Source organism: Capra hircus, assembly GCF_001704415.2.
Source record: "Capra hircus breed San Clemente chromosome X unlocalized genomic scaffold, ASM170441v1, whole genome shotgun sequence".
Lineage (NCBI taxonomy): Eukaryota > Metazoa > Chordata > Mammalia > Artiodactyla > Bovidae > Capra > Capra hircus.
The window spans coordinates 18,086,060-18,107,186 of NW_017189517.1; the positions used below are offsets into that span (position 1 = coordinate 18,086,060).

At 41.5% G+C, this 21,127-nt stretch overlaps 1 protein-coding gene, 1 non-coding gene and 1 pseudogene across 2 annotated transcripts in view; 2 read left to right on the top strand and 1 right to left on the bottom strand.

The window, feature by feature from the left end:
* TENM1 (teneurin transmembrane protein 1) overlaps window positions 1-21,127 on the bottom strand; it is a 986,510-nt gene that overhangs the window by 858,180 nt on the left and 107,203 nt on the right. The window lies entirely within an intron of this gene.
* Window positions 2,390-21,127, top strand: part of LOC102185904 — a 34,259-nt pseudogene continuing 15,521 nt past the window's right edge.
* On the top strand, window positions 12,365-12,436 carry TRNAF-AAA. Its single transcript has one exon. It is a non-coding gene; the product is annotated as a tRNA-Phe (tRNA).

Consider the following 21,127-nt stretch of genomic DNA (forward strand, 5'->3'; position numbering starts at 1 on the left):
CCACCCTTATGGCAGAAAGTGAAGAACTAAAGAGCCTCTTGATGAAAGTGAAAGAGGAGAATGAAGAAGTTGGCTTAAAACTCAACATTCAGAAAACTAAGATCATGGTATCTGGTCCCATCACTTCATGGCAAATATATGGGGAAACAGTGGAAACAGTGGCTGATTTTATTTTTCTGGGCTCCAAAATCACTGCAGATGGTGATTGCAGCCAAGAAATTAAAACACACTTATTCCTTGGAAGGAAAGTTATGACCAACCTAGCTTTCAGTAACAGATTATGAGTTTCTTTGCCTTTAAGTGATTTATATTTGTTTTTAAAGTCTTTTTGTTACTTTGGTAAAGTAAATAATCATTATTTAAGATTATGGTACATGGCACATGTAGACAAAGCTCATTCTGCTTCTACACAAAATAACCCCTCACGGTAAGACTTTTGCTATCCTGATGTCCTTAAAACATGGCAATAGTCTGCTCCTGACTCAGGAAATTAAAAATGGATAAACAGCAGCTAAAAATCAAAGAGCCAAGGCTATGGGAAATCCAAGATGGCTGCTTGGCTTTTCCTGGCTCCCTGACAGACCTCATTTTCATTTGATGGGTTAAAGGCTTCCCTGGCTACATCAATGCCCTCACAATAAATTCCCCCACCCCCAAAAAATTTATGCTTCACTAAATATTAAATTCTAGTTTTGTTAATTAAGGTCTGTGCTTACTAAGACTCACTTCTGAGATAGTTCCTTGTTATGTTATATTGCTAAAAGCTTTAATTAAGTTATAAAAAGGACACTCTAAGATTGTTTCTAAAGCTTATCTCAGTAACCAATCTTTAGATAAAGCTCAGATGTTCCATGATGTACAACCAGGAGATGAACAACTGGCTATAATCATTTAACTGAGTCAGATGACCTGGGGTATACCAGGCTATACCCAATGAAAGTTCTTGACTTAAATTCTTGCTTGTGACCTTACTAATAACTGCTAGGTATATAATTTTCTATGTAGCTTGTTCAGAAGATTATTTCTTACATTACCGAATGTGTAACTGAGCCTGTGATAAAATGCTGATATAAAGTCCCATATGAGATCAATAATTGTAATAATGTAAATCTAGATATGGGAAGAAGCAACAAGAGGAAATATTTTCCTGGACCAAGAGGCTAGTAAGACAGGTATGATCCGAAGACTTTTGCTATTTACAAGGCCTGGTCTAGTGAAAACACACTGAGTGGCCTGTCAATGAAATCTTTGTTAGACCTGGGAATGAGCCTTCCCAGCACTATGGGACACAATTACCATGAAATGCCGCCAAAACATGGTCAAATATGTGGCTGTGAAGGGGCCCTGCTGACTGCAAGTTGGCCCTTGCCAGCTCTCTCTACAAAGATTAAATCATGAGCACTACAAGATGCTGACCTTCAACACCCCCTTGAAAGGAGTTCAGGGTGGAGACAAGAAATAAAGCACTCTGTGCTCTGGGAAAAACAAAAACAAAAAAACAGGCCTTCAGATAGTCAGATGTTTTCATGTAAATATTTTTATGAGTCCAAATTCTTCCATCTTCTCATACCTAGGAAACACTCATGTCACAAATCAATGTCTGGACCTCGTTCTCCTGGCTAGCCCCTCAGCAGCTTTCCTCCGTTAATCTTTGGGCCATATATCTTTAACTTTCTTGTTAAGTTTGTTTATCCAAGTAGTAGTACAACAAGCAGAGAAGGCAATGGCACCCCACTCCAGTACTCTTGCCTGGAAAATCCCATGGATGGAGGAGCCTGGAAGGCTGCAGTCCATGGGGTTGCGAAGAGTCAGACACCACTGAGCGACTTCACTTTCACTTTTCACTTTCATGCGTTGGAGAAGGAAATGGCAGCCCACTCCAGTGTTCTTGCCTGGAGAATCCCAGGGACGAGGGAGCCTGGTGGGCAGCTGTCTATGGGGTCGCATAGAGTTGGACACGACTGAAGCGACTTAGCAGCAGCAGTACAACAAGAATATCCCCCAACCAACACCAAGACAATGCTAGTATAAGCTGCCTTATCATTCTGTGGACTCTCACCTCCCTCTGTAAATGCACCCTGAGGTCCTCAGGCTATTCTCCCTTTGAGATCTTACACAGAGACCACCTCCAGTGATAGAAAAGCTCAAGGGAAACCATCAACAACTAGTTGACCTGGAGATGTCCCAACACCTCCAAGCTCTGGGAAAAGTCTTCAGCCATATAGCCTTAGAAAGGACACCAATTCCTTTGGGCAATTGGGTTCATCCCTATCAACCAGGAGATGAGGTACGGGTTAAAGATTAGGAAAAAAAAAAAAAAAAACCACTTCAGTCAGTTTGGACAGGCCCTCACACGGTCATCCTGGCAACCCCTTCTGCTGTTAGAATTATGGGTGTCATCCCTTGGATCCACCACACCAGAGTCAAGAAGGCAGTGACTTCCTGTGATGAGAACACCTGGAAAGCAGTTCGGGAACCCAAAAATATCCTCAAGGTCTGGTTCCAAAGACAAGGCCCTCATCTACAAAGGATGCTGGGTCCTGCTCTGGTCACTCTGGAAGGTGACTAGTCAATGCACAAAAGAAACCTAAGGATTCTTCAGCCTTGCCCCAGCCACACTCTGGCAGCTGGCTGATCAATGCACAGCAGGAGCTTGAGAACCAGCTATCAAAATATTGATAGATTTTTATTGTGAACCCTGGCCTCTATTCCTAATCGATATTATTGCTGTGCTCTTCATTATAGGACCAAATAGACTCGCTGGCTGAGATGGTTTTACAGAATAGGGGAGGGCTAGACCTACTGACGGGGGAGCCTGGTGGGCTGCCCTCTCTGGGGCTGCACAGAGTCAGACACGACTGAAGCGACTTAGCAGCAGCAGCAGACCTACTGACAGCTGAAGAACTATGCCTTTTCTTGAATGAAGAAGGCTGCTTTTATGTAAACCAATCAGAAATAGTCAGGGACATGGCCCAGCAGCTACGGGAACAAATCATAAAAAGGAGAGAGAAACTAGCTAATTCCTGAGGTAACTGTAACATTATCTGGAGCTGAATATCATGGCTTTTCCCTTTAATGGGTCCTCTCTTCATGCTCTTTGCAGTGCTCTTGTTTGGCCCTTGTATACTCAATGCAATTACCCAGTTCATAACCTCTTAGATTGAATCCATAAAGTTACAAATGGTAATAGCTCAATATAGCCTCCTAAACAATGGGGAGCTCTGAATGTCCTACCAAAACATGAGATGATGCTTTCCACAATGAGTGATAGAAGCGTCAAGAGAGGAAATGAAGAGGAAAAGTTAAAATTTTACCTAACCTCCTGCTTGTTCTGCCTCTATAACTCAGCTTACACCTTGCAAAGTTGGATCACACAGGTCATGTAGTCTCAGAAAGTGGGGACTTATGATACTAGGAACGGGAGCTTGTCTCACTCACCCTTGTCCTGCTCTTGCAACTGCCCAGCCCCTGCAAACCTGCTTAATCATGCCTGTCCTTATAAAGGTCAGGTACCCCCCTCCCCATCTTGACTGCTATTCCTGTGCATGTAAAATCCCTTAGTTTAAACCAGCCTATTAACAGCTTGAGTTGCCCACTATAGTCTGTCTATAAAAACTCTATAACCCCTTTGTTTGGCGCTCAGAACTCAGAGTGTTAACTCCTCTGGGCCTGCCAGTGTAATAAACCTGAGTTCTCCAACTCTCCAAGTGTGGTGCTTGGTTTCTTGATTACTGGTTTCTACAACAAAACTAGTCATAAGAAAGAAAATATTCTTCAGGAAAGTAAAACCCAATAGCAGATGTGATTTCAAAGAATGTAGGTGCTACAAAAACCAATTTTTGGGTAAAGTGTAATTCTATGATGTAATATGGGGGTAAAGTGCCCCAGAGAAGTAGTAATTTGTGAACCAAGGAAACCACAAGTTAATATGGGTTCTGAATAAAGTACCACCAGAAAATAATAAGGAACTACATGTATGGAACAGAATTAAATATGTGAATCACAGATCAAATTATAAAAACAACTAGCAAACAAAAGGCAGAACATTCTTTATGATTCAGTGTTGTTTACTAAAAGAATTTACATGAAAGGAAATAATTTTCTGGAGGGCTTCTTCCCATTTTCCTAGAGCTAGTAAGAATTATAGGGATGTTACTGGAGTTTGATTTTGTAGTTGTGTATTAGGTTACACCTCAGGATTCCTGCAGAACATCTTGTGTCTGACTAACATATGTAGAATCTATATATACTGCATATTATAATGATGAAAGCTACCTAGAACCTTCTATTGGTTTTTCCCATCCCTGTATAAATAAGAACCTTGGAATATTCTTGTTGCTTGTTGTTTTCTGGGACTTCTCTGGTGGCTCAGATGGTAAAGAATCTGCCTGCAATGCAGGAGACCCAGGTTCAATCCCTGGATGGAAATATCCCCTGGAGAAAGGAATGGCTGCTCACTCCAGTATTCTTGCCTGGAGAATCCCATGGCCAGAGGAGACTGGTGGGCTACAGTCCAGGAGATTATTAACATCACTCAGTTGTGCCCGACTCTTTTGTGACGCCTTGGACTATAGCCCACCAGGCTCCTCTGTCCACGGGATTCTCCAGGCAAGAATACTAGAGTGGGTAGCCATTCCCTTCTCTAGGGGATCTTCCTGACTCAGGGATCAAATGTGCAGTCTTCTGCATTGGCAGGAGGATTCTTTACCACTGAGCCACTAGGGAAGCCCTTGTTGCTGCTAAGTGTATTCTCTATGCAATGGGCTCTTCCCAAAGAACTATTTTTAGTTGGGAAATTAAAGAAAAAAGAATTTAAACTTTCTTAAGAGAACAGGATTTTTGTAGGCCACCTATCAATTTCTGAAATATACTTCTAAGAAAGGCACACTGGATGTTGTGGTGACTGTTCTGTGACCTGGCTTGCTGCTCTTAAATCCAAGCTATTCAGAATGTAGTGGCATGGGGTATCACCCCTCTGCAGTTCAAACCTCAGTGGGCCAGATAACAGCATGGGGAGTCACTCCCTCTAAATCCTAGAGGCAGACATTATATAAGAGATGGTTCTCTGAATTCTAGAATTCACACAATTGTAAATATCATACATATATTCTATCAGTCAATGTGAACCAGAAGCGATTTTTACCTATGGTAAATAAAGTAGACAGGATGACTAGTTGGCTTTAAAATAGCAACTTAGTCATTTCTTGGGCTACCCTTGTCGCTCAGCTGGTAAAGATTCTGCCTGCAATGCAGAAGACCTGAGTTCGATCCCTGGGTTGCAAAGATCCCCTGGCGAAGGAAAGGCTACCCACTCTACTATTTTGGTCTGGAGAATTCCACGGGATGTATAGTCCATGGGGTCGAAAAGAGTTGGACACAACTGAGCGTCTTTCATTTTCATACTTTCACAGTCATTTCTTTGTCTCAAGTCATTTCTTTCTAGTTCTGTACCAAATTTCACCAAAATGTAATACAACTCACAGCATATATGATCATTTAAAATGTTCAAACCTCAGTGGGCCAGATAACAGCATGGGGAGTCACTCCCTCTAAATCCTAGAGGCAGACATTATATAAGAGATGATGAACAGCCCAAATTTTTCATTAACTTGACCAAGGTCATGAAGCAGTAACTGTTGAAATTAGGATTAAAATCCTGGGCTTTCTGACTACAAACCCTCAGTTCAGTTCAGTTGCTCAGTTGTGTCCGACTCTTTGCGACCCCATGAATCGCAGCATGCCAGGCCTCCCTGTTCATCACCAACTCCCGGAGTTCACTCAGATTCATGTCCATCGAGTCAGTGATGCCATCCAGCCATCTCATCCTCTGTCCCCTTCTCCTCCTGCCCCCAATCCCTCCCAGCATCACAGTCTTTTCCAATGAGTCAACTCTTCGCATGAGGTGGCCAAAGTACTGGAGTTTCAGCTTCAGCATCATTCCCTCCAAAGAAATCCCAGGGCTGATCTCCTTCAGAATGGACTGGTTGGATCTCCTTGCAGTCCAAGGGACTCTCAAGAGTCTTCTCCAACACCACAATTCAAAAGCATCAATTCTTTAGCACTCAGCCTTCTTCACAGTCCAACTCTCACATCCATACATGACCACGGGAAAAACCATAGCCTTGACTAGACGGACCTTAGTCGGCAAAGTAATGTCTCTGCTTTTGAATATACTATCTAGGTTGCTCATAACTTTTCTTCCAAGGAGTAAGCAGCTTTTAATTTCATGGCTGCAGTCACCATCTGCAGTGATTTTGGAGCCCAATAAAATAAAGTCTGACACTGTTTCCCCATCTATTTTCCATGAAGTGATAGGACCAGATGCCATGATCTTCGTTTTCTGAATGTTGAGCTTTAAGCCATCTTTTTCACTCTCCTCTTTCACTTTCATCAAGAGGCTTTTTAGCTCCTCTTCACTTTCTGTCATAAGGGTGGTGTCATCTGCATATCTGAGGTTATTGATATTTCTCCTGGCAATCTTGATTCCACCTTGTGTTTTTTCCAGTCCAGTGTTTCTCATGATGTACTCTGCATAGAAGTTAAATAAGCAGGGTGACAATATACAGGCTTGACGTACTCCTTTTCCTATTTGGAAACAGTCTGTTGTTCCATGTCCAGTTCTAACTGTTGCTTCCTGACCTGCATACAGATTTTTCAAGAGGCAGGTTAGGTGGTCTGGTATTCCCATTTCTTTCAGAATTTTCCACAGTTTATTGTGATCCACACAGTCAAAGCCTTTGGCATAGTCAATAAAGCAGGAATACATGTTTTTCTGGAAATCTCTTGCTTTTTCCATGGTCCAGCGGGTGTTGGCAATTTGATCTCTGGTTCCTCTGCCTTTTAGTTCTTTCTATGGTATCACTAATGTGATCCTTGAATGATTTCTAGAAATATTATGGAATTCTTTTGGTATTCTGAAACTCAGTTTCAGGGGAGAACACCAGCTGGGTGTCCTATAATTTAACTCAATTCTGATACTATCCACCTGGAGAGAGAATCAGATTCCCCACATATAAATAAAAGCCTCAGTCCCATAAGACTGTCTGCCCTTCCACTCCCTCCCCCAACTCAAAAGGCAGTTGCTAGTTCAGGTTTTCATGTACTTCTGCCTGATTGGTCAGTTATCCATAAGAGATTCCCATGACCACCTCCTCAGGTTTGCTTAATTTGCTAGAACCGTTCACAGAATTCAGAGACATATTTTACTTACTAGATCACTGCTTCATTATAAAAGGATATAACTCAGGAATAGCCAGATGCAAGAGAAGGTATGAGGAAAGGGCGAGAACACTCCCCTGCCCTCCAGGAGTGCCATTCTCCCCAAATCTCCACAAGTTCACCAAACCAGAAGATCACTCTTTCTTTGGGGGTTTTATGGAGTCTTCATTACATAGTAATGTTCAATTAAATCATTGGCTATTGTCCATTATTTAAAACTCAAGTTCCCCTCCCCTCCCTGGAGTTTGGGGGTGGGGTGGAAATGAAAGTCGCAACCCAAAGTTCCAAAGTTCTAGCGCTAGCTAGATAGGCTCTACTAGCAACCAGGCCCCACCCTTAGGCTCTTTCCTAAGGACATTCGTTAATAAAACAAAACATACCTTAATCTCTCTATATATTTGAAATTCCAAGGGTTTGGAGAGCTGAGAACCAGACTCCCTTCAGTTCAGTTCAGTTGCTCAGTTGTTTGACTCTTTGTGACCCCACAGACTGCAGCACACCAGGCCTCCCTGTCCATCACCAACTCCCGGAGCTTGCTCAAACTCATGTCCATTGAGTCGGTGATACCATCCAACCATCTCATCCTCTGTTGTCCCCTTCTCCTCCTGCCTTCAATCTTTCCCAGCATCAGGGTCTTTTCTAATGAGTCAGTTCTTCACATCAGGTGGCCAAAGTATTGGAGTCTCAGCTTCAGCACCAATCCTTCCAATGCATATTCAGAACTGATTTCCTCTAGGATGGACTGGTTGGATCACCTTGCAGTCCAAGGGACTCTCAAGAGTCTTCTGCAACACCACAGTTCAAAAGCATCAATTTTTCAGTGTCCAGTTTTCTTTATAGTCCACCTCTCGACTGAATAGTAACTATGACCAAATATATATTTTTCTTATAAATCGCAATATCACAGAAACCAAGAGCATGGTTCTAGAGGGGCTGGGTTATGCCTTCTCAGCCCCTGCCTGTGTGTACTCAGTGGTGTCAGACTCTGCAACCCTGTGGACTGTAGACTGCCAGGCTCCTCTGTCCATGGGATTCTCCAAGCAAGAATACTGGAGTGGGTTGCCAGTTCCTTCTTGAGGGTATCTTCCCCACCCAGGGATTGAACCTGCATCTCCTGTATTCTTTACTACTGAGGCACCAGGGAAGCCTACATTGAGTATAATGCAGACTAAATTTCAACCCAAATTCATGTCCCCTCTGTAAGGCATGTCCCCTGGAAGGGGTCCGCCTTCCTGCAACAAATGGTGACTCTGGCGGGACTCTTCTTCACTGAGACTGACATCCTGACCACTCGGGGTACTCAAGGGCCAGCTTGCCTGCCAATGGACCAGACCCAGCGGCCGCAACTGGGACCCTTTTGTCTCTGGTCACCTGACGCGGACAACTGGCCAGAGTGCCCTGACCGGTAAGGAACAAGAGTATTGACCTCTCTCCCCTTCCCTCTCTCTTTCCTCTCCTTAACCGTTCCTATCCTTCCCTGTTTTTCTAGTCCCCCAGTCCTGGATGCAGGAATCTGGTCGAAGGGCCCTCAGCCTGAGCTGAGGATTGGAGACTGATCACCTCCTCTTAGCAGAGAAGTTGAATTCTGGTTCTGGTCTGGTCTGATTTCTGGTAGGGCCAAGTTCCAGTCCTCCCTTCTCTGGAGGCCCAGGGAAAAGTCTCATAACGCCTGGGTATCTGTAGGTGGCAGGAGACATCTGTAAGGCCACCCCTTTTACCCACCCCCCACCTCCTCCCCCTTCTTCTTTCAACCTGGCTTCCTTTTCTCCCTTGAAATCTTTGATGTTAGTATTTGGATCTGAAGTTCTGTGTCTCTATAGGAGGTTTTCTGAGAGACTGTATTCTTGTATTTAAGGGCTTCCCTGGTGGTGCAGAGGTTAAAGCATCTGCCTGCAATATGGGAGTCCTGGGTTCGATCCCTGGGTCGGGAAGATCTCCTGGAGAAGGAAATGGCAACCCACTCCAGTATTCTTGCCTGGAGAATCCCATGGATGGAGGAGCTTGGTGGGCTACAGTCCACGGGTCGCAAAGAGTTGGACACGACTGAGCGACTTCACTTTCACTTCACTGTCACTTTCACTGTAAGGCATCCTTGTATAAAAAACAAATTGCACAAGAATCTGTGTGCTCTGGCTGACTGCCTAAAATCATCTGTTGGATTTATTCTCTGGAGCTGTCACTCCAGAGGACTTGAGCTGCTGGCTGATGTCTTCACCTAGGTCCTCACAGGACTAGTCATGAATAAACGTGTAGACAAAGAATACTGCCAGCCATTTCAGTAAACAAAGGATGTAGCCATCAAGCCATCAGCCACCGTACTCTTCTCCATGCCCCCTAAGGGGAATTCAGGATGAAAAAAACACAACAGGATACTGGCCCTAGATAGTTATTTCAAAGGAATAATTTCAATGAACCCAGACTCCTGACTCTTCTCACCTTGTAAAAAAGCACTAAAATTATTAACTTGAGATGTCTGTTTTTTGTGATTAGGAATAAACTCTTGATGTCTGAATACACGTTTTGCTTTGTTTTCCCTCAGCAAAAACTACAAATCCTAGTTCCTCTTTTACCTCTTTGAACAGTTTCTCAGAGCTATCTACATGGCTATATCCCAGGCTCACAGTCCTCAGTAATACCCCAAATAAAACATAATTCTCAATTTTTAGGTTGTGCATTTTTTTCAGTCAAGAAACTTCATTGCTCTTTTAATATTAAATAGGTGTATACCCTATGCAAAGACATTTTACTCTTACCCATGATACAACCTTCTTTTTGTAAGTTCTCAGTTCAGTCGCTCAGTCACGTTCGACCCTTTGCGACCCCATGAATCGCAGCATGCCAGGCCTCCCTGTCCATCACCAACTCCCGGAGTTCACTCAGATTCATGTCCATCGAGTCAGTGATGCCATCCAGCCATCTCATCCTCTGTCGTCCCCTTCTCCTCCTGCCCCCAATCCCTCCCAGCATCACAGTCTTTTCCAATGAGTCAACTCTTTGCATGAGACGGCCAAAGTACTGGAGTTTCAGCTTTAGCATCATTCCTTCCAAAGAAATCCCAGGGCTGATCTCCTTCAGAATGGACTGGTTGGATCTCCTTGCAGTCCAAGGGACTCTCAAGAGTCTTCTCTAACGCAGTTCAAAAGCATCAATTCTTCAGTGCTCAGCCTTCTTCACAGTCCAACTCTCACATCCATACATGACTACTGGAAAAACCATAGCCTTGACTAGACGGACCTTAGTCGGCAAAGTAATGTCTCTGCTTTTGAATATGCTATCTAGGTCGATCATAGCTTTTCTTCCAAGGAGTAAGCGTCTTTTAATTTCATGGCTGCAGTCACCATCTGCAGTGATTTTGGAGCCCCCAAAAATAAAGTCTGACACTGTTTCCACTGTTTCCCCATCTATTTCCCATGAAGTGATGGGACCAGATGCCATGATCTTCGTTTTCTGAATGTTGAGCTTTAAGCCAACTTTTTCACTCTTCTCTTTCACTTTCATCAAGAGGCTTTTGAGTTCCTCTTCACTTTCTGCCATAAGGGTGGTGTTCCAAAAAAATGAAAAATACCCAGAATAAAAATTAATCAAACTATCTGACTTTGATAGGGAAACAAAATGTTAGGTAGTTAGAGAAGGAAACAGGAGTCCAAAATGACAGTGGCTAAAAGACGAGGGAAAAGCCCACAAAAATGGAACAAAGGAAGGTCAAAGGAAGGTCTGAGGACTGGAGTGAGGACCTCAGGTAGGACAAACAGCACTCCTTCTTAGCCCAATTTACATAGGGCAGGCCCAGTGGGAAGGGAAAAAACACGTAAAAAGAGGAGACAAAGAGCCGGGGCTCTCTTCTCTTCTCTTTACATCTTTGGGTCAGCATACCCTCACACCTTGAGGATGTATTTTCCTGCTATTTTCTAAATAAAGTTGAGCTGTGACACAGAGCTGTAACACTGATCTGTCTAAGAGCTATAACACGCTCTGTCTGTGAGCTGTGACACACCGAGGGCTCTAATGTCCCTCACTTCAAATTTTTGTTGAGACAAGACAGAACCGAGGAGATTACACTCGTCTGACACAAAATATCCAGAATTATGTCCTAAACTCAACTTAAAAAGCCCAAACTTTGAAAAATTCAGAATAGTCAGATGCCCCGTGGAAAGGGCCTATTGTTTTGTTTTTCCTACAGACTGAATCAGGCACTGTGGTAAGTGCTGTGATTGAGAAATGTTTTAGATACTACTGGATGGTAGCTACGTGAAACAGACTTTCTGGAACAGTCTGAATTTTAACTATGCTGCCATGTTTTATGACTGTGAGTCAAATAATATAAATCCACAGTCATGAAAACTGAAGACTTTGGAAAAATGTAACCATTTTGATTAGGAGAACACTGTAGAAATAAAAGTTTGATATAACATGCCAAATTTTTCTGGACATTTTAAGGGTTTTGCTTATAGATGAATCTTAACAGACTGATTATTGCTTATCCAATTCTCAATGTGTATAAAGCAATGTGGAACATGCTTTATTTAAATACTCCTCTTGTAATCTTTAAAGGAATCCTAAGAGACAAGTATCCATCATCATCCTTATCTCACATCTTACAGATGAAAAACTGAGGTTCAGACACATTGAATAACCTTATTCCAGGTGGGGGTGGGATATAGTGATTAAGTCGTGTCCAACTCTTGTGACCCCATGGACTATAGCCTGTCAGGCTCCTCTGTCCATGGGATTCTCCAGGCAAGAAACTGCCTAGTGGGTTGCCATGCCCTCCTCCAGGGGATTTTCCCAACTCAGAGATCAAACCCAGTTCTCCTGCATTGCAGGCAGATTCTTTACTGGCTGAGCTAAGAGGGAAGCCCTTATCCCAGGTACCTCAGCTAAAAAAAGGCATGGTGCCTATTATGAACTCATGTGTTTCAGTCTCAGAACTTGACCTTTCTATAACTTCTGACATACTTCTAAGTCAACTTTAAAAATAAAAATGTAAAGATGCTCTGATACTGAAAAGTAGATTCAAAATCTCAGTAAAATTATTCTAGGGATTTGAAAACAAAGCAAAAATTCTTCTCTAGGATTCATTTTGGTGTAAACAAATAATTGGGGCTAAACTTTGGCAAATATACTGGCACAATTATAAATAAACTATTCCCTGGTGGCTCAGATGGTAAAGCGTCTGCCTAAAATGCAAGAGACCCAGGTTCGATCCCTGGGTGGGGAAAATACCCTGGAGAAGGAAATGGCAACCCACTCCAGCGCCTTGCCTGGAAAATTCCATGGACAGAGGAGCCTGGTAGGCTACAGTCCATGGTGTCACAATGTTGGACAGGATTACCTTCAGACTTTCAGATAAATAGGATATTTGGGACACATTTGGGAAATCATTGGATTTTGGTTTTGTTTTTTTTTGCTTGATGTGGAGATTAATTAATAGGCCACCTCAAACCTGCAGTTATAAGAAAAATTAATACATGTCTTTTGAGTGAAATGATGTTTAAAGAGCAATTATGTTTAAATGCTGCATTTGAAAGCCTTACCTCCCACACATACAAAAATATCTATTATTTTGCAAACTACACTAATTAGTGTATACAATTTCAAAAGACTATCCCTCCAGATAGAAAATTACAATACAAATATACTGAAACCACGCCAACTAAATTATCTAGGCACAGAAAGACACCCTGGTATTTTAAGACATCTCCCCAAAATATTTTCTGCAAAAATAGAGCAGGATTTTGACCAGCATTACCTCCTGAAAAGATGTGGCATTAGATTTATGAAGAGTTGATGAGCCACTATATTTAGAAACAAAATTATTACATTTTGCTTTGGAAAAATTGGAAGAGCTAATAATAGGAAAAATGATTTGCCTCTTAAAAAAATAGGTTTGCAAACTACAAAGACTAGAGGCTAGAGGCCAGGGAAACTGGAAACTCTCTTCTGAAGGATTTGTTACTAACTAGAGAGATTAGCAACTGGAACCAAAGGGTGATGGCTTATGGAATAATACTGTTGCAGAAACCAGTAATCGAGAAACCAAGCACCACACTCAGACAGTTGGAGAACTCAGGTTTATTACCCCAGCGGGCCCAGAGGAGTAAACTCTCCAAGCTCTGAACCCAGAACAAAGGGGTTACAGAGTTTTTATAGACAGACTATAGTGGGCAACACTAGCTGCTAATAGGCTGGTTTAAACTAAGGGGTTTCATGCATGGGGGAATAGTGGTCAAGACTGGGAGGGGGATGCCTGACCTCTACATGGACAGGCATGATTAAGCAGGATTGCAAGGCTGGGAAGTTGCAAAGAGCAGGACAAGGGTGAATGAGATAAGCTCCAGTTCCTAGTATTTTAAGTCCCCACTTTCTGAGACTACGTGACCTACGTGATCCAGATATTGCAAGAAGCAAGCTGAGTTACAGAGGCAGAATGAGCAGGAGGTTAGGCCTAATTTTAACTTTTCCTCTTCAATACCAACCTTGCCCAGTCCTATTCATCACTTCTAATCAACAAATTGAATAAAGATATTAGATGGCATGCTCATGACATCAGTGAGTAGCACAGATCTCAGACTGCTAATGAATGTTCAGGATGACACAGTCAGGATCCAAAAAGGCAAGCTGAAGAGGTGTACTAGATCCAATAAGATGAAATGTGAAAAAGAAGACCAATACTTGAATCCAAAAAGCCAACCACAGCAAAACAGGAAGATGTGACTAAACAGCAAGCAGTACTAGAGAATGAGACTCAAGGAGTCAAAAGGTCACCTTGATACGCATCCAAAAAGTCAATGCAATTTTAAGTTGCTTTAACAAATGTGTATTATCTGGAAAAAAACATATACTGAAATGTTTTCTGTAGAATGAATATTAAAATGTGTTATATGGGAGAAAGAGTTTTCATGAACAAATTAGTTAAGGGAAGCTGCAGGTTAAACAAGTCTACTTTCTGAAGGAATACTCAGAGCTTAAATGTTGACTATTACTTCTCAAACTTACTTGACCGTGGAACACTTCTTTTTGTAAAGTACCTTGTGGGACTGCCATTAAAGAGGATACCCTTGGGGAAATACTGAATAAGGGCTGTCTCAGGAGGCAATGAGTTCCTTGTGAGATTCTTTTTAAAAGCAACAGACCCAAACATCAGCTGAATGTCGGCCTAAATGAACAGAAGGTTTCCCCCTACCCTGGAAGTCTGTGATACGTGATTAACCAGACATAAGGTGTGTGTGTGTGAGTGCTCAGGTGCCCGATTATGTCCAATTCTTTGGGACCCCATGGACTACAGTCTCCTCTGTCCATGAGATTTCCTAGGCAAGAATACTGGAGTGGGCTGCCATTTTCTCCTCCAGGGGATCTTCCCAACCCAGGGATCAAACTCAACTCTCCTACATCTCCTGCAGTGGCAGGTGGATTCTTTACCATTGAGCCACCTGGGAAGCCCAACTAGACTTGACAAATACCACTAATTCCCTATGATACCTGGATCAGACATCTAGTGAGGAAACTTCTCTGGAGAACTACCACAGCAGCAGAGTGATGGGAAAAAGTTTCTTCAACAAGCACTTGCTTCAGAAAGGCTCTCTTTTCAACTATCATAATGGTAAAACATTAAAAGAAAGATTGGTGAAAAGATGAGCTAGCAGTGTGAAAACAAGAGCCTGGTAGGACACAGAAAAGCTAGTCAAAGAGTGGCACCTTGTGTGGTGTGCTCAGCCTCCATCAGAGTGTTGCTCTGTGCTCTAGGGTGTCAATCTCCACATTCACCAAGCATTACTACGCAACCTTCATGTTAGAAAGCTGGCTTCCCGTCTGGACCTACCTCCTGAAGACTGGGTTTCTGGTACTGAGTGGTAGTTGTGACCTGATGCCTGAGGACAAGCTGAGATGAGAAGGTATTTCCTGTTCTTTCTTTATCCCTTTAAGGGTAATGTAAACTAGCTCAAACACCAGAATATTTTGCTGGCCTATACTGTAATCAATCAGGAAGTATACCTTGAATTAAACAAGCGAATTCATTAACTATGTTGTATCTACTAGTTTTGACTAGATCCAACCTTCTTTCCTCAACTGGGTTCTCAATGAGGGTGTGTGTGTGTGTGTGTGTGTGTGGGTGTGTGGGTGTGTGGGTGTGGGTGTGGGTGTGGGTGGGTGGGAGTGTGGGTGTGTGGGTGTGTGTGTGTGTAGAAACAACCATAAAGCCCCATTTCTACAAATTCAAGCGATGCTGTAAAGCAACATTAAGCATTTTTAAAAATCTCACCTAAGGTGCAATGATCTGTTACCCCAAATTCCAAATAACCTTCTCACAACCCAGAAGCCTCACTGATTTTTAATTTCCTCAATTTAATTTACTAAATGTGTTAAAAACTGAGGTCTGTGACACAAACATAGTACAGTATTTTTATTTTAATCCTTCAGCAATGTGCCTTCCCAGGAAAAAAGCTTAGCAATGTAAATCACATGATTACACAGACCATTACAGAAAAATCTGTCAGTGCTTTCTTAAAAGACTACCAGTCAAACAATTTAAATTTCCAAAAAGTCGCTAATTCAGCAAATATGTTGCTCTTTACACAGTTACTAAGTATTAAAGTTGTGAAAATACACCATGCTTACTGATAGATAATGCCACCAATTTGGCGTGGTTCTACTAAAAATCTGATATTCAAAATTTTTAATTTTTTCAACTTCAAATTTTAAACTTAAGAAATTGTCCTGCTATATTCACAAAAAGCATCATAGGGTATATTTAGCACAATGCCTTGAACAACATAGTCAGACATAAATATTTGTTGAGTGACAGAATAAATGAATGAACGCATACATTTCAGTGTTGAAATTTACTTTCAAATACCATTGGCAGACAAACTGATGGACTGATTGTAACTATACTTGACATTTATGTAGGAAGAACAAAATAAGCAAATTTTGGCTTAAACTGTAGCCAAAAATAGCCTCACTTCAAGTTCATAAATTGGGATTAGCAAGTTCATAAATTGGGATTAGCAACCCAAAAGACAGCTTCAAGGAAATGAAAAACATGTTATCAAAGCAAAAGGAGCATCTTCATCTCTATATCTTTTCAGGGCATGGAAAACTTTTGCTTAGCAAGCTGAAGCTAAGGGGGTTTGTTCTGTAGCTCTGTGGATCAGAGACTGCAATTAGACACTATCTTTTGCCCAGGAAAACAAGCTAATGAAATCTACCATCCAATTCATGTAAAGAGTAACAGCAATTGCTGGTTAGGGACTAAAAACTAGTTGCAACAGCATTTTAATTACATTTCAATGCAAGACTATAAATTAATTTATCCAGATGAAATACTGTACTATGTTGGTTTACATCAGAACTTGAAGGAGAACAAAGGATTTTTTATTTAATATATATTAAAAAATAATAAATAAACAGCTACCAGCAAATTATTTCAAGGACATTAGCATTTATTTCAGGCCAGAATCAATATTAGAATATATCTTACTTCAGCCTCAATCCTTCCTAAGTCACTTCTTAGCAGCAGAAGGCTCAGTATTTAATGCGTGTTAAGAAGTACTTCTGATACTTGCTTCATCTTTTGAGCTACATAAAGACCAAAGGGTTTAGAAAAGAGTGAAAGAAGTTTGGGGTTTTATGTCTGTCTGTTTTTACTGTCCATCCCATTCAGTCCCATAAGCTCTATTGAGCAGAACCCAGACGGCAGCATTAATCTACCCAGGCAGTTGCCTTTAGAGAAATGCTTTTATCAGAGTATAAGCTCGTTTAGGCTATGCACAGATTTCACAGCAATTACCCTTTTTTATATATTGAAACTATCCTTTAAATAGTGCCATTATTTCTCTTCTATTCTTTACAACAAAGATATAGATGCACGTCTTTTAAGAAATCACAGTTCTCAGACAGTGAAGCCTGTAATTTGAGGCTCTATCAAAGGGACTGGAACGTCATCACATTAAGGGCAGTTCTGCTCTCTCCAGAACAGCTGGCCCTACACCTCAGAAACCAAGCAGCCAAAGAAAGCAACTTCTGGTGAGTCTGAATGCTATCAGTTTCATCTGCTCTTTTTAGGATGCATTCTGTGTGTCTAGAAACCAGAGGTGACAATAGTGAGTAACCATATCAGAAACATTTTAAAGGTTAATGAATTCTAGCATAAAATAATGTCAGACCCATAAACAACTTATAAATATCAAATCTAGGAAAACCACAGAAACAGTCATCACACTTTAGAGTATGGTAGAACCCCAGATGATAAAACCACCATGGGCTTCTAAATTATTCTTTTAATAAACTTGGTGGAGTATTATACTATCTATCAATATTTATGATATCAGCTAATGATAGTTCAGGGATACAGAATGCAAAATGCAGTCTGTCTCAGTTCAGTTGTGCACTGCCTTCATAATGACTTCGAGACTGGAAATGGAATTCAGTTCAACTTAGGTAACGAGGAAATCAGTTTCCAGTTTGGCAAAGTAGATGTCTAATTAGCAGTCTTCTTCCCCTTTGTCATACACCCATCACCACATTCAGGTCAGTATGTGGAATAAGTTCCAGAGTGTTATATTATACACTGTGTTATTTATCTGTTAAATTTACAGGTAGAACACATTTACAAAGACTCTCAAAATTTAGGGGGAAAATGTATCTACATCCAACTCACTCAAGCTTGCAAGGGGCCAAGTAAAAATGGGTTAGCTCATATGGTAAACTTGACAAATTGAGAGAGATGATAGAGTCCTAAGAATCAAGTACCATACCTTAGAATTGGTAGAGTGAGGCAGAGCCACTCTCTAAGACCATTAGCTCTTTGCAATGCCTACTTAATGAATGATACAAAAATAAACAGAAAGAAGCTTAGCTTCTGGCTTAAAGCCATAGAAGCAAAGAAAGTTGCTGTTAAGAGTCAAAGTTCCAATATCTAGTGATAATGTATTTCTAGTCTTAACATTTCAAAACAGTACCACTGAGTGCTTTAATGCTGTACTGCCCAATTTGATCAATCCATGAATCTGAGAATCTAACTATACCAAAAATACAAAGCAGTTATGAAATGAAAATATGTGTTCTGGTGAACATTCAGGGTAGCTGTAACTTTTTTTTTTTTTTTTTTTTTTTTCACATTTGCTCTTACATGTGCTACCCTGGTGGAGAAGGCAATGACACCCCACTCCAGTACTCTTGCCTGGAAAATCCCATGGATGGAGGAGCCTGGAAGGCTGCAGTCCATGGGGTCACTGAGGGTCAGACACGACTGAATGACTTCACTTTCACTTTTCACTTTCATGCATTGGAGAAGGAAATGGCAACCCACTCCAGTGTTCTTGCCTGGAGAATCCTAGGGACGGGAGCCTGGTGGGCTGCTGTCTATGGGGGCGCACAGAGTCGGACACAACTTAAGTGACTTAGCAGCAGTGCTACCCTGGTGGCTCAGGCAGTAAAGAATCTGCCTGCAATGCAGGAGACACAGGTTCGATCCCTAGGTTGGGAAGATCCCCTGGAAGAGGAAATGGCAACCCACTCCAATATTCTTGCCTGGGAAATCTCAGGGACAGAGGAGCCTGGTGGGTTCCAGTCCATGGGGTTGCAAAGAGTTGGACACTGAGCGACTAACACTTTCACTTTCTTACAAGTTTAGCACTTAACCTTGTATGTTTTGAGTGAACATGTTTCCTAGAACTAGTTGCTGACCTCTTCCTCCCCCCTTCCTCCTCCTATTTTTGAAAAGTACAAATGCTACCTGTATGGCACTTTTCTGTCAAAACATGGTAATATAAATTCAACTCCTTTCATCTTTAAACCATTATTATTTTCATGTGACTTAAAGATAAGGAAATTAAGATTGACTTATTTGTCCAAACCAGTTGTACATAGCTACTTGGTGGCAGAGTCCACATGAAAATTCACTATATAAGACTCTGCCACTGTTTGACGTGGAACAAATCATTTAATACAGCAGAAGCTCAGTTCCCTATCTTTAAATATGGGTGAAAGTGAAAAGTGTTAGTCGCTCAGACGTGTCCGACTCTTTTTGACGCCATGGACTATATATATATATAGCCTGTTAGGCTCCTCTGTCCATGCAATTCTCCAGGCAAGAATACTGGAGTGGGTTGCTATTCCCTTCTCCAGGGGATCTTCCTGATCCAGGGATTGAACCTGGGTCTCTTGCATTGCAGGCAGCTTCTTTATCATCTGAGCCACAAGGGAATTTTAGAATTTTATTGTGAAAATTTGATAAGCTAATATATACCTGGCACAGAATACTCACTAAATATTATTCTCTTCCTGAGATCAAATATGTTTGCTAAATGCCAAGATAAACAAGTTAAACAGACCTTTTTGCTATAAGACACTTTGGAGCCTTTAATATACTATGTGATGCTCCAAGAAGCAAACAGGATACGTAACATTTCTCCCAACAACCAAGCAACCAATTATTTTTCCAGGAAGCATCTATTCATATGTCATGAAATACTAATATTCTATAGGACACACTTTGAGAACTCTGTCACAGACCATAAGATGTTTTGGGAAATACGTGAAATAAATTCTTTAGAAATTAGTTCTTTATAATTAGTAAATTACTGGTTTAAATAGTCTGATCTGAATTCCTAAGTGCCTTTTTGAGGTCACCCCAAAACATCTAATACATAGGAACTATTAAAGCAAAGACTTGCAAACAGAGCCCCAAGCTCAGAAAAATACTTGAGTGGCTCAATTTTATTATAGGTCTATGTGAATGCTGGACATAGCGTATGGTCATCTGTGCTTCCAGAGTAAAAATACAGGCAGCTTTCAAAAGAAGAAAGGTTCTCAGTGATTCCACCTATTTTCCTTCAATGGGCTACATCACCTTTTCTGTGGTTTGCTACTATATGGGTCATCTTCAGGACAGTAAAATGAAAGCGGAAAAGCGGGGGAAGTTTTTCATTCTTTCTCCATCACTCTTAAGAAATGAGAATCCTTTGTGTCACCATAGATAAACTCTGCTCATTGAATGGGGTACTGACCATTAAATCTGTGCTCCAGTGTGTGGGAGCTGTGACCCACATATGTGTTATCAATTCAACAGCAGTTATTGAATGCCCGATTCTGTGCTAAGTCATTTAGGTTGTAAGAAAATAGATTTGAGCAACTTAGAATCCCATGGGTGAGATAAGACTTACATCCAGAGGGAGAGGTGTGGGGAAGCTATAATATCAAAGAGAACCTAATGAAGAGCTAGATCTTAAGGAACAAACTGTAACTGTCGTCTGAACCCGGAAAGATCACTGAGCATCATGGGCTGGAGTTGGCACTTGAGCTGGACCTTGAAAGCCTGTAAGGGGTTGCCACAGGGCTTCTGCGGGCAAAGCCAGTTCCCTCACCCCCTAATGTGCACCAACTGTCAAGGGAGTGCCGGGGCCACTCTTCCTTTTCAGGAACAAGAGAGGGAATGCAGAGATTTCTGCTTCTTCACCTCTTCTCCTCTCTGCAATGGATGGATGTATCATCTAAAGAGCCTCAAGTCAGTAGTCCTTCCCTCTGGGTCACAATGAGGAGTTCGCTGCTGGCTTGCCCAATAAAGAAATGGGAAAAAAAAAAAACCCACCAACCATAACAAGAATTTGAGAGTTTGAGCTGCATAAGAACAAATCTGCAATAAGATAATCTACATGGGCTTGTGCAGAAAGACAAGTGCTATTTTCTGCTTGATTCTGTGACTGGTAGAGAATCACTCAACCCTATGATTGTATTATTTATACAGAACTCACTAGGGCACCATCTGGTGCTAAGCTAACCACAAAAACAGGAAAATCAAACCCAAAGCAAATTGTCTTCATTGGAGTTTTTGCTAATGACCTGTTCTTTGCCAATATTCCAACTGATCACATTTTAGTTTGAAACAGCAAAAGACATTTAATGTTTTAAA